Below are 15,115 nucleotides of genomic sequence, written 5' to 3'. Positions count from 1 at the left end.
CCTGAGAAAATTTGCCACTATTTAATTGATTACGTTCCTGCTCCCATGCCTCCTGTGAGCCAGAAGCTAAGTCACAGACTGACCATCACATAAAAAACGATTCTGAGTGCTCTGGCTCAACTCGTTGTTGTAAGGTAACACCGCCATCTCTGCTTCTCATGTCTTTGTCACATTCTGGACATTTGTGCACAAAATAGGTGGCGTCGTGCCGAGACAAAGCTCAGGCAAGAGCGTTCTTGAAAACCCACACATTACTCTCCGCTTTAATCTGGGAAACAGAAAACAAACATTACCTTCCAACAAAAAATAACACAAAATACACCACTGAGTTTTACCTATTCTGCTTTTCTCTTGCATGTTTGGGCAAATGCGACACCATCGCACGTGGATGCTATGCTGATTAAGTATCGGCTCCAAGAAACCGAAAGTGCTGTATTCTGGGCACACACCTATTGGCCTCGTGCACTACCGATGGCGGTGCTGCAAACAGCGCTCCCGTGACGTCAGAGGGAGGACTCGCCTTTGTCGTCTGCTATGCTCCGGCTAGAATACCTTCATTTTAATGCATTTGCTCGAGCTCTGACTGCCTGCTCGTTTAGCATGGCGCTCTCCAATTACCGTCTGTATTTTTTCCTAGTGTTAGTTTCATTATTGCCAGCATTATGAGGACAACAAAACTTTTATATTAAATGTATCTTCCATATAACCACCTGATGTTAACACCCAGTGGTCCTGGTGTTGCACAGCTTAGCTTGAGTCCCTGATTCGACCTCTTCCATGGTGGCCGCATTTAAATTGAGGTGAATTGCAAACATGCTTGTGTACTTATATTTAGGTACACGATGAAAAACCCCAGGTGGTCAAAATTAATTCGGAGCGCTGCACTATGTGCCTGATAATCATATAGGGGTTTTGGCACGTAAAAACTCGATTTATTTTTTACATATAGTTTTATTTTTCATATGACCCCATCTCTCTTGGAAAGGGACATGATTTCGGGACTCAGTCATAAAACACCGTGCCGAGCCAGTAATGACAGTCTGTGCAGCTTTGGAAATGAAGCACGATCACGGGACCCATGCGCATTGGATTTTGCGTTGACAAATCGGCACTGCAGTTAAATGTAAATTTCACATTTCGCTCATAGTTCCTGTTTAGGGTTACAAATGTAAAACTTTTTCTGACAACAAAAATCTCATTATTTTACTGAGAAGCGGTTTACCTTGAACACTAGTGGGGCACCACGTAGCAATTGCTACAAAGGAAATCCATACGGGTTTCTCAAAAGAAAAGTCTCGTAGTTGAAGAAAAATTCATCCTGGTTCGGGACTTGAACGCGGGACTGCTGCCTTTCCAGGGCAGTCACTCTGCCATCTGCTAGCCGCCTGGTTAGCTCAGATGGTAGAGCGGCTGCCTCGAAAAGGCGGTGGTCCCAGGTTTGAGTCCCTGACCAGGATGAATTTTTCTTCAACTTCGAGGCCTTTCTTTCGAGGAACCCGTATGGGTTTCCTTTGTAGCATTTGCTACGATTGGGTGGATGTCTCATTTGCCATTTATTAAGTTGCCTTCACGTAGCAAACGTGCGTGGCCAAAGCTACGGCCTTGGCACAGCGCGGCAGCAGAGTCCCTCCATTGACGTCACATGCGAAATGGCGCCACTCAAAAGATCTCTGGGTGAATAGCACTGTCAAACTCATACCAAACTACTTGCCGCAGTAACAAAGTTTAAAAGCTCCACCCTGCTAGCCTTCCTGCCATTCCCACAAAAAGTTGTACGCGCGTGTAGCATGTCTGCTATCCATTATCAAATGTTCCATTAACGCTTTAACCTCGTCCAGGAAAGGCAGACACACCACTCGCCGACGATGGTGTCTGACAGTGAGTTGTCGCGGAAATCGTACGTGGCGTAGATGCGCCCATCCTTTTGTGTCACGGCCACCACGGTGCCGGCCCAATGCGGTAGCGACTGCACGTCATGAGACCGGAAGCGCAGGTACACCTGCTGGCCCTGCACCACCATAGACCATTTACAGTGCAGTGGCACATTGTGTATCTGTGATCTAGTATGTCTGAAAGGGCACGGCACTCACAATAAAATTCCTGCACCTCAAATGGACAGTACAGAAAAGTAATAATATCGATAGGTTATTCGTCTAGGAGCCTATCATCATTTTAAGTGTGCCAATATATCGATTTGTTGTGTACAAAATTCTCAGTGCCACTCTGTGAATCGGCTGATGCTGACGTCATATGAGCAGTGGCACCACGCCGGTTTTCCAGCTCTGTAAATTTCTCATTGATGAAGTTTTGGCGACATTTTGTGGCAAGTAAAACGACACGAAAAGTGCATAGCCATCACTGTCAAAATCTTCTGTCAGATATTTTATGCCAAACAAGGTACACAGTTTTCAACTACGGCTCCTTTGCATGACGTCACCAGGGTAAAAGCTGTCAGTTCGTCAGCAGACAACGAAGCTGCTGTGTATTGCTATGCGAATGAGGGGCAAAACACTTAAGGCTATTTACAACGTATATTTACAAAAACAACTGCAGCGCTGGCCAGTTCAGCTGACAGTTAGAGACCCAGGACCAGTTCGTCTGGGCATGCATGCATCATCCAAAAGCAACAACGCAACACTAGACCATGATGTACTTCTTCTTTATTTTTGTCATTCATCGGAGCAGTTCATCTTTGTCGTCGGGATGCCCACACGCATCGTCCAAAAGCAACAATACAGTATGCATGTAGCAATATGCTCCTTTTCTAGCCGACAAGGGATGATGGTGCCAATGTAACGAGAGCTGGCTGATTGTTCTAAGAGATGGAGGAGGGCAGGGTGGACTAATAGTCACTTTCTACGTTTTTACTTAGTGGGCTTAGCATTCCAACATCGCAAAGCAACATCTCGCATGCCAGCTATCGGCTCTGAGCACTCTTATTTCTCCACACACTGCCGAGTCATGTAGGTGTCAGCCGTGCGCTAGTGGGGCCAGCATAGCTTTCATTGTCTCAACCAACTCTCTCTATCTCGCTGTCTTTTATGAAGCTTCCATTGAGTCCTGCAGAGGTCAATTAGGGTGGGCAGTAGATGAGCCTTTCTTCTGCGTTTGTATTCGCACAAACTTTGAGCAGTGTAGCTTTCGCTACACTGCTCAAAGTTTGTGCGAATACGTGGCAAGGAGGAGTGTGTGTTCCTGTGGGGAGGGTAGCGAGAAGCCACGGTGGCCCGGTTCATCAGGCTCCTATAACATTTCTATTACTCCATCATTTCGAAAAATTCTTGTGGCTGTATGCTCATTGTAGACTGGTACACAGTAGGCAGTACATAAATTTTTGAGCTCGGAGTTGGTTAAGGTACCCTTAAAAGTAAGTGTAGTGGCCTTATATGGGACAAACCAGCGCCAACACATTTCTAAATCAAGAAAAATTACAACTTGTTCACCTTTATTTCCGCCCATGGAAAGTATACATTTGTACAAATAAGAAAAAAATAGAATGCTCAGTGTTAATTAGTATAGTAATAATAATTGGTTGCCTAAGGTAGGTCTCCAATGTATCAAAAATGCTACTATAGTGTGTGCATTAATTAGGTAAGAAAACAGCATAAATACCCAGGTTGGGCACTACAGGTTAAAAGTGCGAAAATGTTTGCCATACATGCACCGCTCCCACCCCATAAGATTGCCACCACATGCCAGCAGTGTAAGTTGGCCATACTCACGATGTCCATTCTGTCCTCGATGAAGAGCGTGTTGGGCATTAGCTGGTGGTGGATGCGGTACCAATCGATTGCGTCCTTCGGTGACCGGCTGAACATCAGATTCCGTAGTACCACCCGCGCACATTGACGTTTCTTTAAAACTGCTGTCGAGGAATCAGAATTTACTTGGTTATCTTCATTGACATCGATACCACCTTTTACAGCAAAACTGTTACAGCTAAGTGCACTGAAATTTCACTGACGAAATATTTTATACTTAATGAGTAGTACAGTATATGCACCCATGAAGCAATCTTGGCAAAACCGCAGGCTTTCTAATTGTATTGATCCTTTTCGCAGGGCAGATTGTTCTAGAGAAACGAGATGGCGCCTTCGGCGGCATGCGGCAGTTGCCTCAGCAACGGGGCACGAATATGAAACCATTACCACTTCCACCTTGCTTCTGTGAGATCAGTTGTCGGAAATGCAACTGAGTTTTTGCTAACGCACTATGCTCTATCATGCCAGATTGAATAATGTGGATTGAAGACGTGTGCAGTAGTTGGCTGCAAAAATAGTGACTGGCATATTAAGGAATGTAATGAATCTGTGTAGCCAAATTCCCGGCCCGTTGCTGCAACTGTCTGTAACGTGTTACCGGCTCTTCAAGATGTACGGCTTTCTTCGAGGATACAGAAATTTGCTCATCCACCAGCGTTGTATCACTAACCTTCAAAGAAAGTGCTTCAGATCCGTAATGTCGGCAAGAGTGAGTACCGCTTGTTAAACAATAACAAAGGGAGTAGCGCCACTTCCTGTCATAGTATGTTTCGTGCACAGTATCTACACACATGTACCCCAACTGGCACGGAATCTTATGCCCACTCTATTGCCAACAAGCCAATAAGTGAATGGGCACACACTCGAGTTTATGCATGCGCACCATATGCGTAGAATAAATGATAGATTACACTGATAGCGCCCAAATGGTTGAAGCTGAATTTTTCCTGATGGTCCATAAGAGTGAGTGAGTTACTAGCGATAAAACATTTTTGCTACAAGGTATTACAATGTACAAAATGGCTACATTTCAAGCCTTGCATGCAGCAAGAACAGATCTATCAGAACTGAGCACACCCACGAGCAATTAGGCAGAAATAATCAGATAGTGACCACACCAAGGGAATTTACTGAGTCAGAAATGTGACAAGCCACCACTTAAAAATATTTGCCAAATAAAGAACTAAGAGAAAAACACGCTAATCCTGATTCACTTTGTGAGCGGAAAGTTTGGATCGCTTGGAATGCGTATTTAGTCCGCTTTTAAAACACGCACCATGTACACTGCTTGTGCTGTTTGGACATAGCTTATTCAGCTTCTAAAGCACTTTTGCATCTTCTCTGAAACTGCGGCCAAAGCTTCGTGTCATCCACCCTGTCACCATCTGCGATATCTTCCCAAACAGGTTTGCTAAGCCGCACCAGCATCATACAAACCCATTGTAAAGGTGAAGGCAGTTGAGGCAAGCAATGGATGTGTCACCACGTGATCAAACATAGCAGCAGCACCCACGGGATCGCCAAGAAAAGGGTCAATTAGCGTCATGCACAACCGATGGCGGCACAGCGAATGGCACTAGGCTGACGTCAGTCAGGGGACCCGCATTTGTCGTCTGCTTACCACACTGACTGCATCGCGCTCTCCAATGACTGCCTGTATTTTTTTATAGGTCTAGTTACCTAAAAGACAGTATTAGGAAGACAACAAACGCTGTATATTTAATGTATCTTTATCACCGCCGGATGTGGGAGCCTAGTGGCTATGGCCTTGCGCTATTAAGCTCAAGGTCGCTGATTCGACCCCGGCCACGGCAGCCACATTTCGATGGAGGAAAAATGCGAAAGCACTCGCGTATACTTCAATTTAGGTGCACATTAAAAGAACAATAGGTGATCAAAATGAATTCAGAGTCCTCCATTATGGCGTGCCTCATAATCATATAGTGGTCTTGGCACGTAAAATCCCAGAATTTCATTTTTATAATAAACAAATTTTCATATAACCAACACCCTCGTGGGCAAGGACTAGATCTCGTGACTCAGTCATAAAGTATCACGCCGAGCGAGTAAATAAGAGTCTACACAGCTTTTCCAATGGAGCACGATCGCAGGACTCATTCATAAAATTTTGCGCCAGCAAAGTGGCATTGCATTGGAATTACAAATTTCACTCACAGTTCGTCACTTAGTGTGGAATACCTAAAAATCTCTAACCAGAAAAATCAAATTTTCTCAATGGCAAGTGGTTTATCTCAAACATTAGGGGCACCATACATGTTTTGCAAACGTCAAGCATGCTTTACACTATTTTCTTGGAAGTAAGCCCCGGCACCATTACTCCCAAATACCTCTCAGTACTTCATACCTGTTGTACCCCCACAATGCCCCATGTTTCATTATCTCGACATCTCTTCGCCCTTTTGCTAGCTATGAGAGACTGTTATTGCTTTTCCGTATACCTCTGCCCTTTGTTTATCCATACCCCGAGATATTTGGCCACTTGGGGTATTTCATGGCCTTGTATTGTAAGCTCCTGATCAGTTGTTTCGTTGAAAAACATCCCATCGGACTTAAGCTGCGCTAAAATTGAAACCTAGACTGTTTCCTTCGTCTCCACAGTAATTAACCAGAGTTTGCACATCTTTCTGGCTATCTGTTAACAGTACAATATCGTCCGCATACATTAAACCCGGTAGTCATTGCTCAACTACCTTTCCGCCTAATCTGTACGACAGATTATACCCTAGATTGCTTCCTTGTAGCCTTCTTTCCATACTTATCATATAAAGCATGATCAGCAGCTGTGATAGAGGACAACCTTGCCCTAATCCTTTTTGTATCTCGACAGTTGTCATACTCTTAATTCCTTCCCATGTTATTTCAACATTATTTTCTCGATATATTCCCTGTAGAAAATCAATTACCTAATGACCGATACCTTCATCTTTTAATATGTTCCACAAGACTTCCCTGTTCACATTGTCGTATGCACCGCTTATGTCCAGGAAGGCTAAATACATAGGTCTATTTTCCGCTTTAGCTATTTCTATGCACTGAGTAAGCACGAACCGGCTATCATCTAAGCAGCTACCATTTCTGAACCCGTTCTGAAGTTCTCCAAGTATTCTATTACTTTCTACCCATGGCTGCATGTTTAATTTCACCGCCTGCATTGCCAGCCTATATATAACGGATGTTATCGTAATTGGTCGGAAGGATTTTATGTTCGTCTTATCGCCCTTCCCTTTATAAATCAAATTCATTTTACTCTGTTTCCAGCCGTGCGGAATTTGCAATGCTTATTTGTTATGACTGCCTCCAATGCTTTTATCAGCGTTTCCTTGCTTCTTGGGCCAAGTTCATTAATTAACTAATGAAATGGATGGATGTTATGAGCGTCCCCTTTGTAACGGGGCGGTGGGTCGCGCCACCAAACTCTTGCTATTATACTGCCTAATGTCCTACCTAGGTTAAACAATTAAAAAAAAAACACTATGAACTACCACACCTAAATTTTCTGATCCTCTATTGCGAACTGTGCTTTTGTACGTCTTTGTCTTTTGTAGTTTCCAAGCTTCCACCAATCCTCCAATCGCCTCTTACTAACGCCTATTACGGATATGTTCGCTTTACCACTGTTCCCGCTGAACCCAAGATATTCAAGGAGGCCAGTGATGCCTAAATCGACCGCTGGGTAGACGTCTTCACATTCTAATAAAACGTACTCCATAGTTTCTCTTGCTTTACCGCAGTAAGCACATGCTTATTCTTCCTTCTTATATCTCACTTTATAGGTGCGTGCTCTAATTAAGGCATCCCGATCTCGCTTCGAAAAGTAATGAGCTTCCCTTTTAGCTATCATAAATGGTGTCTTTCCCGATTTCGTTTTTTCCTCTTAAGTAGTTACTCATGACCGGTTTCTTTTCCATTGCCGCCACCCGTGAGATTATTTCAGCCTCTCTGACTTTCCGCTTGACCTTTTTTGTTGCTGTGTTGCCCACCTTACAAGTCGCATACTTGCTGGTAAGCTTCCTAGTTCTTTTCCTCCACTGTGAATCAATGTTTTTTCTGTACCTGAACACTCTCCCAGCCCATTTACTTTCTTCCATATTCCTCAGTCGTTCTTCATACTCAATTTTACCACGAGCTTCCCTCACTTCAAAACTAATCCAGCCCATATCACCCTGCACAGCTTCATTTGTAGTATTCCCGTGAGCGCCCAATGCGAGGCGACCCACTGACCTTTGGTTCCCGTCGAGTCCTGATTGTACCCCTGATTTATAGCAAACAACTGCATTTCCAAAAGTAAGCCCTGGAACCATTACACCTTTCCACATACCTCGGAGGACCTCGTACGTATCCCCATAGCGCTCTGTGCTTCATTATGGCTGCATTTCTCTTCCCCTTCACTGTTATTATTTTTTCCTGTGTTTCCATATATCTATTGCCTTCGTTTATCCATATACCAAGGTATTTACATTCTGTTACCCGAGGTATTTTGTGGCCCTGTATCTCCACAGTATGTTCACTGTTTTCATTGAATACCATAACACCTGATTTTCTAACACTAAATTTCAAACCTAAATTGTTGCCTTCCTGTCCATAGATTAGCCAGACGTTGCAAATCACTTTGCTTGTTAGCTAGCAACACAATGTCGTCCGCATAAAATAAACCTGGGAGTTGCTGCTCTATTACTGTACCCGCCCGTTTGTATGAGAGATTAAACCCGATATTACTTCCTTCTAGCGCCCTCTCCATACTTACCATGTACATCATAAACAGCAGCGGGGATAAAGGGCACGCCTGCCTCAGTCCCTTGTTGATATGAACTTTCTTCTCACTCCTTATCCCTTCCCATTCAACGCAAACGGTATTTTCTAGGTAAATTTCTCTCAAAAGCTGTAGACAGTCGTTACCTAAGCCTTCCCCTTCCAGAGTATACCACAAAATGCTGCAGTCTACGTTGTCGTAGGCTCCTGTAATGTCTAAAAAGGCCACATACAACGGTCTGCTTTCTGCTTTTGATATTGCAATACACTGAGTAAGAACAAACAAGTTATCATCCAAACGCCTACCTATTCTGAAGCCATTCTGAAGCTCTCCCAAAATGCCATTATTCTCTGCCCATGCTTGAAGCTTTAATTTGATTGCCTGCATTGCTAGCCTGTATATTACCGATGTAATGGTCAACGGTCTATACGAGTGAATTCTGTCTTTCACCCCCTTACCTTTATAAATTAAATTCATTCTACTTTGTTGCCAACTGTCTGGTATTCATCTATCTTTTAAAGTTTTTTCCACTGCTTTCACCAGAGCTTCCTTACTTTTTGGTCCTAGTTCATTTATCAGCCTAACGGGAACCTCGTCTAGCATGTGGCTGTGCGCTTAGGAATTTTCTCTTCCGCTTTCTTCCAGTTGAAATTTGTCAGCACCGGCTCCTTTACCGCTTGGGTCTCTTTCATGCTCTTTTTTTCTTTAAATACAACCTCGTCATTGCCTTGGAAAGATTCGGCTGTTACTTTTCGGATGTAATTTATTGCCGCTTCTCGTTTCAATCTGTTTTCATCTTCGTCTAGAATATGTTGTTGTATTGTTGTTGACTTCCTGCCTAATAATTTTATGTGGTTCCAAAATATTCTAGGTGCGGCCTTCTTTTTCTCATCTATTTCTGACAACCAACGTTCACTTTCACCTTTTAATTTTGCTTGCACCAGTATTTGAACCATAGACTTTTTCTCCCGGTATATTTCCCATTTACTGGTTACTTCATCCTGTGGCAACTGCGCCTTCTTTGCCTGCCTGTGCTCTCGAGATGCTTTCTGTTGTTCTGTGATCACTTCTCGTATCTCCTTGTTCCACCAGCTTATCGTTTTTTTTTTTTCCCTTTCCAACGAACATGTTGTTTCTCTTTCCGTATTTCTGTCGTTATTACACTTAGAAGCTCACCATATTCCCACTCTTTACTTGGCCATTTGCCAACTTCTTCCTCAACTCTAGTGACTATATTTGCTATTTGTTCAGCGTTCAAATTTGGACTGGCCATTTTGCTCCCCTTGCTCTCTTTCCCAACTACATATCCCATTTTCAAAATGATGCGTTTATGGTCACTCCCTATGCTGCTATACCCTTCCTCATCAATGACCATTTCTCTCAACTTATCATTAATTCCTTCTGCCTTCAGACAGTAATCAATGGTTGATTGCCGGTTTCCCACTTGCGACGTGATCTGCCCTTCACACTTAGGCCCTGTATTCACGATAACGAGGTTATGTTGCTCACAAAGGTCTAGCATTTACTTCCCGTTATTGTTGGCATAGCCACATAAATTTTGTATGTGGGCATTCATAATAGGTCAATTTCAGCACCATTCCCGAAACTCTTAATGTCAGCGTTTATGCATTCCACTAACTCTTTATTCTTCTCTGTGCAATTTTTTCCGGTCCACAAATACGTAACGCCCAGCCAAGTTTCTTTCCCACTCATTGTACTTGATAACCAAAGATGCTCTTGACATTGTGAATTTACTCTTTTCCATTTGGCTCCCATGGATGAGCATTCCGACTCCCCCTCCCTTTCTTTCCGACTTAGTCCAGTTGCACCCTTCCCAAACATAATTCTCAATAACCGGCGGCTCTTCTGAGTCTCTAAGGTGTGTTTCTGTAACCGCATACACCCCTATTTGTTCTCTATGTAACTGCTCCTCAATCTCTGCCCGCTTTTCTTTTCTTCTGCCGCCCTGCATGTTTATGTAGCCTATTGAGGGAAACCTCTTTTTCTTGCTTTCCTCTTTTTTCTGTTATCGACGGCGATGCTCTTCTGATGTTCCCCTAGGGGACCGTCTTCATTACTATCTACTCTGACCTGAGCGCCTGCGGGCCCCCTAAAAAAGCAACAGCGCGACCACAAAGTCATCAGCCCACTTCTCGCGCCAAGCTGTAATTGAAGTGGATCCCGTCTCGTTTAAAACCACCGCAACTTCTCACTTCCCTGTTTACCTCGACAACCTCGAAGCGTTTCTCTCGGCTCATTTTCCATATTGCCTCATTAGCAGCCACTACAGCTCTTTGTACGTGACTGTCCCGTAAAGGCACCTCCGGCACCGTGCACACCACGATATGCACCTGAGGGGATAGCTCGCGCAAGTCGTCCACCCCCTTCACCAAGCGCTGGGCTAGACCTGGCCCTTTCCTGTTTAGGACGTCATTTAGCCCACCTGATACTGGAAAAGCTGGAAGCAGGGCGACCTGTGGGTTGGGGCTGCGTAGGCCGAAGTGTGCCAGGGGGTGTTTGCATAAAAACTTGGCTGTCCACTATCGTGGACAGCCAATCTTCTACTCCCATGGCACGCGCAGGCCTCTGCGAGCCCCAACCCACGGACCAGTCCGGGTTCTAGCTTTCCGTTGCCGCTTTGGTATCCTGGAGGCACTGCCAATAATGCGAAATAATGACATGTTGATTTAATTAGTAAACAAGATTCAATAAATATAATTGCATCGAGCCGCCAGCTTGCGTTACTAAGTTCAGCACTACCGCACCCCGCGACTTCTGCCGGCACGCCTACAGGGACAATCGCATACAACACGTGCTAAGAAACTCCTCCGTAGTGCCTAGGCAGAGTCGTATATTCAAGGAGCAAAAGTCCCTTCATTTCCTCTCTCGCACCCTCTCTTACTCGCGCATGCGCGCAAACGTCCGTCGTCTCCAGAAGTACCACGCCCCGCTGTACCTACTAGCAATGGAAAATACGCACCCGGGTTAGAGTCACCGGAAATAAATTTTTCCAGCGGCTCTAACCCGGGTCGGCTGCGAGCGCTAGTTGCGGCAGCTGTTCCAAACTTCAATCACGTTCTCCTGCCTCCGAGATTTTAGCGGCATCTGTTGCGATCCCGAAGGCAGGACCCGCGGTCTCTCGTAAAGCCATTGGTCGAGCGCGCACAAGCCTAGTAATCATCACTTCCTCCACAACAGGAAGTAGGGTCAGCAGGGAGCGCAGTCTCTCGGCGACTACCCCAAACTACAGGAACCTCCGCTCCAATGGGACAACTAGCGACGTGGCAGGCATATAGCAAAGGAGGCATTGCTAGTACCCACTAGTGCCTAATGCTCGGTACATAAGTGTCCTTATGCTGAAGTCCTCTTACAAGCAGACACATTGTGGTACGTACAATCAGACCGCAGGCGTATTTAAGTACAACTTGATCGCGCTGCAAGCTAGTGGTGATATCCCAGCCCATCCACACGTAGCAACACACCAATGAGTATTTAAGGCGTAAATTTAATGTCAAGACGTGTAGTGTAGTGCAACATGTACATGCACCTGCCCAATGGTTCTCAACTGAAGAAAACACACACCATACAGGCGGCCGTAAGCAAACAAAGAGAAAGGTGTACTTACAGGTTAAATGTTATTCCCGGCGTATTCTTAAGCCGATTTGTACAGCCGAAAGCAACGCACAATCTCATCATGGCCTACTGAGGCGCTGCAATGCTCTAGAAAAACAAGCCACAATCATTAAATACCATTACAGCAGCAGTGCGGCAGCACACTCCATGCTTTGTTACGACTAACCACGGCGGCACAGGCTTTTTCCCCCTAGCAAGATGGCGGGGACCAGCCTTACTTTCGGTGAGCCACCTCCACTCCAGAAGTTTTAGTACATAACGTCATAGAGTTTCATACAATAATTACTAGAGGGGACTCTGGCGCTAGTGTCTACGGGAGCTGCAATGGGAGTGGTTGTACCAGCATAGAAATTATGGGAAGCACATGGATTCGCCTAAACTTCGTCCTTCTGGCTGCAAATGGCTTTGTAACTCATCATTTTCAACAATGTACTGTGCAACAAATATTTAAATAAACAATGTTAAAAGTCTCCAACAGCAGGATTCGAACACAGGACTTTTAGCAGAGGCCTGACCATGAAGCCATTAAGCATGCATTGACAAGCGACGTGTAACCTCATGCTTGATATCTGCTATAACCTCCTTGGTTTTGAGCCGTCATGAAGACGTATGGAAAATGCTTCTGCAACATGATGCCACCTCACGACGACAAGGAAAAGCGTCCTGCTCAGCCACCATCTTGTTTGGACAGGAAAGTAGCCTGCATGTGGCCTGTATTGTTCTTGACTTCGATGTTGTCTTCACTAAGCTGTCTACTTTGACCTCTACCACCATTACGTTGTTGTTACCAGATGCTACGGCGAGTATTGGAACACAGCCTATGGTGCAGGCACGTAGTAACAAAATTTCGCTTCGGCTCTGTAGCTTTGACCTTTGGCTGTGCTGCGTACTGCCACAGAAAGTTGCCACAGGGTGTTGTATATTCACTTGGCAGTGGGAAATCGTGGCGTTTTTGCACTAACTTCAGCTGTACAACTAATCGGCCAAAATATCTATGAAAGTTGTTGGCACAACATTTCTTGTTCCTCGGCGGTTATGGCAGCTTCCCATTGACGCCACCTTGTGTTGTTTTCCTACATCTGCTCCTTTTATGCCACGCTGGGCGATGCTGACACTTGGGTTGGTTTCCCAACTGCTGTTCATTATCTGCACGCAGGACCGCTTCAACTGCCACTTCATCGACCATAGGCCGGGCAGAAGGGCACGTGCATGTCTCCACACTAGCCCGTCCATGGCCGGCCCGCAAGGTTCAATTTCTGGTGTGACGTCAGCATCTTTATGACCAATTAGTGAGGTCCGGAAACACCAGCACATTCTTCCCCAATGACCTATATTTTTGTACTTTAATTTCCACTGGCTCCACCTCCATGGCAGCCCTCTCCTCCATACGGTGCTACCCTCTACTCACTATCAGATGAGCAACGTCAAGAAAGCAAGGACACGCATATGCATAATCGAACGCGCTTGTTGAGCATGTGAACATGATTACACAATCGATAAAAATTGGTACAACGTTGAGATTGTGGCCACCGAGTGAAATTACGGTGTTCACTATTTCTCCGTCATTTACAGCAGCTGCTCAAAGTACATCATGCGAGATGCTTGCCAGATGCACTTCACGAAAAAAAGAAAATGAAACGACCCTGCAAGGGTTCATTCTGGTGCCAAATGCAACTCACACAATTCAGCAAACCTGCACACTTTCACTGCAAGATGCAAGAGTTTTGGGGGCTAAATTCAACAAATAGTTCAGTGAACTTACATATTTGTTTAATGCAAATAGCTTTAGTAAGCTATTTCACCCACTTTGGGTTTACATCTATAGAGTGTCTTTACACCACTCAAGGAGCAAAAAATCTCTTAAAATTTCTATGGTGCTGGGCAAAATTGAACCAGCATCACATGAGCTTCCGAAACACAGCAGCCCAACATACCTGAGCTAACATTTGCAACAGGATGAGGCATGTGTCATTAGCAGCAAAAGTCTATAAACAACTAACATATTGTAATGGTATATCAAGATAATGATCCAGCAAAACTCATAGGAAATGTCCACCTTCCAGAAATGCTGGGATTCAAGGAGAATGGAAGCATTAACCACATGGTCAGCAGTGAAGATAAGCAAACAATGTTTAGAGTATTAGCGGAAAAAAATCAGGGAAGAGATTGATAGAACCAGAGTTGTTACAGGCATAGGTAGGTTTTAATGAAGAGAGAAAATATCAAGGAGAGAGAGGCAAAATACTAGACTATGATATATGCAGTAAAACCTGATTAGATAAAGCGAGCAGGCTAGACGACATTGTTGCCTCCCGTTTCAAAGGGAATGCCCAAGAAATATCTTAATCATCAACCAATAGAGTGGCTCGATAGCAGCACTGCCGGGCTTTTTATCATGTCATCCTAAGAGAGAGAAGCGAGCTGCAGTACACGACTCGTATATTGTGCATTTCGGAAGTGGCAATATGATGTGTAGCTACCTTGCTTATATGCCAATCACATTCATGCACTCATTCTGAGATGGGCTCTGCCAAATTGTTTTCACATTCCTAAATTTTCGTTTGTAACCAGTCCGCCTGATTTACATTTTGACATGAAATGGAATTTTTATGATGCATAATAAACATAGGAGCAGCAGAGCAGGAGTGACAGCTGTGAGCTAGATCATGAGCTAGATCATGAGATCTGTGAGCATAGAAATCAGTTTAGTTTGTGTGATCATCAACTCAAACAGCACCCCCCCCCCAAAAAAAAAAAAAACATACGATTTAGAGTTCAAGTAGATGAAAAGGGGCACTTAGAAACTGATATCATGCCAGGGTACACCTCAATATTGGCATTCATTGCAAATTCTTGTCTTGACGGACACCCACAATGGGAGATTGCATAACGAAGAATTGGGTAGTCATACAGAAACGGATAAAGGCAAGGTGAATTAATAATTTGAAAA

The 15,115-nt window shown here is 44.5% G+C and overlaps 2 protein-coding genes across 5 annotated transcripts in view; one reads left to right on the top strand and one right to left on the bottom strand.

Annotated features, from left to right (window-relative positions):
• The window catches only part of LOC135918975 (organic solute transporter subunit alpha-like), a 63,989-nt gene that overhangs the window by 3,370 nt on the left and 45,504 nt on the right, over positions 1-15,115 (bottom strand). The window contains exons 7-8 of the transcript XR_011508146.1: positions 3,723-3,862; positions 1,854-2,008 (exon numbers count right to left, since the gene is read on the bottom strand). The gene's annotated coding sequence lies outside the window, so the exon portion shown is untranslated. The remainder of the gene's footprint in view (positions 1-1,853; positions 2,009-3,722; positions 3,863-15,115) is intronic.
• The window catches only part of LOC135918972 (mitotic spindle assembly checkpoint protein MAD1-like), a 98,199-nt gene that overhangs the window by 65,674 nt on the left and 17,410 nt on the right, over positions 1-15,115 (top strand). For 2 of the 4 annotated variants that reach the window (XR_010569837.1, XR_010569838.1), the window contains one exon: positions 13,322-13,459. The exons of the other annotated variants lie outside the window; for them this stretch is intronic. The gene's annotated coding sequence lies outside the window, so the exon portion shown is untranslated. The remainder of the gene's footprint in view (positions 1-13,321; positions 13,460-15,115) is intronic. 4 annotated transcript variants of the gene reach the window in all.

Source organism: Dermacentor albipictus, chromosome 8, assembly GCF_038994185.2.
Source record: "Dermacentor albipictus isolate Rhodes 1998 colony chromosome 8, USDA_Dalb.pri_finalv2, whole genome shotgun sequence".
NCBI classification, from domain to species: Eukaryota; Metazoa; Arthropoda; class Arachnida; order Ixodida; family Ixodidae; genus Dermacentor; species Dermacentor albipictus.
Note: the sequence above shows the minus strand (reverse complement) of the source record. Positions and strands in the feature narration are given on the sequence as shown.